Consider the following 1,466-nt stretch of genomic DNA (forward strand, 5'->3'; position numbering starts at 1 on the left):
CTGCATTTGTCTTTGAAACAAGGATCTGAGAAACCTTATCAAAAAAGATAATGAAGGCAAAAATTGGCAGACGTCTACCATCTTGTTCCTTTTTAAAACAATGTGGATGAAAAGTAATTTCATGATTAAAAGAATTTAAATAAATGCATTGTATCTGGCATTTGTATTGACTGATTTGATAAATCTTTAAGTAAACAACAACTTTCCTACCCTCCTGTGGCTTCATGCCACTGGCTTCCATTCTGTAGTCTGTTTTCACTGGGTTTCATACCCTGCCACTCGATACCCAGCAGGTTGAATAGGTAGCATGCTGCCATTCTGCCCTTGAGGTGGCTGCACACTGTAATTGGGTCCCATCCACGGTACAGAAGAATGGGTCTGATTGAATCCCTGCTGGCTCCACGGCTGGCCATATATTCCATAAGCAGGTACTTGCCAACCATTAGGCACATACTGGCCAATCTGTTATGCATTTCCATACCATTGGCCCCACTGGCCATATGCTGGTGGATATCCAACTTTATTTTGCTGTTGTATGGGATTTATCATATCAAGAGTCTCTTTGCCCCAATAGCATTTCACCACATGCCCTTCAATGGTAGTACCATTAACAGAAACAATTGCATGTGCTGCATTTTCATGGGAATTGAACCGAACAAATGAATATCCTTTATCTTGGAAGACTTGAATTTCCATTATTTGTCCAAATGGAGAAAAAGTTTGAAGCATTAGTTGTTCTGCCAATCCTGACGTCACCCCTCCACAGTACACAGTGCAGTTGCTGGGGCTAGACTGACTTACAACCTCATCATATGACAGCTGTTTGGTGTTCGACTCATATGTACTCTTTGGTGCTGGAGGCTTTTGGGTTGCCCAGTTAGTTCTGATTTGTCTTCTACCAAGCCACTGGCCACCCATCTGCTGAATGGCATTTTCTGCATCCCATTTGTTGAAAAAGGAGATAAAGCCATATCCCTTAGACTTCCCCGTAGCCATGTCTTTTACCACTAGGGCAATTGCTTTTTTCCCTTGACAAATCAATAGTTTGATTATTATTTAGTGACCATTCACCACTTTTTACATGTTTTAATTTAATATCTGTTTTGTGTGCATTTCTTTTAGATTATCTATGTATGTTAAAGGTTTTTTTTTTCATTCCTCCTTTTTCATATTCTCTATATGTATACTGTTGATATAAGTTTGCACTTTGTCACTTGATTTTGATTTAACTTCCTATTTATTCACCGTAAATATCTAATTAGTGACTTTATCCTATCTATATTATTGATAAAATACAGAAATTGCTCGAATTTTGTCAATTATTTCTTATCTTATGTATTTGTTGTTTCACTTTCTGTTATCGGTGTTGTGGTTTGAGAATTTGTGTAAAGAATATATTTAATTTTTTATTTTTTGTGTACTTATTTGCTCTGCTAATGATGCTTTTATTTTTATTCTTTTTCATG

At 37.0% G+C, this 1,466-nt stretch overlaps 1 pseudogene; it reads right to left on the reverse strand.

The window, feature by feature from the left end:
- Positions 1–222: 222 nt before the first annotated feature.
- Positions 223–1,002, reverse strand: LOC110544725 (cytotoxic granule associated RNA binding protein TIA1-like; annotated as a pseudogene).
- Positions 1,003–1,466: the final 464 nt, after the last annotated feature.

Source organism: Meriones unguiculatus, chromosome X (genome assembly GCF_030254825.1).
Source record: "Meriones unguiculatus strain TT.TT164.6M chromosome X, Bangor_MerUng_6.1, whole genome shotgun sequence".
Lineage (NCBI taxonomy): Eukaryota > Metazoa > Chordata > Mammalia > Rodentia > Muridae > Meriones > Meriones unguiculatus.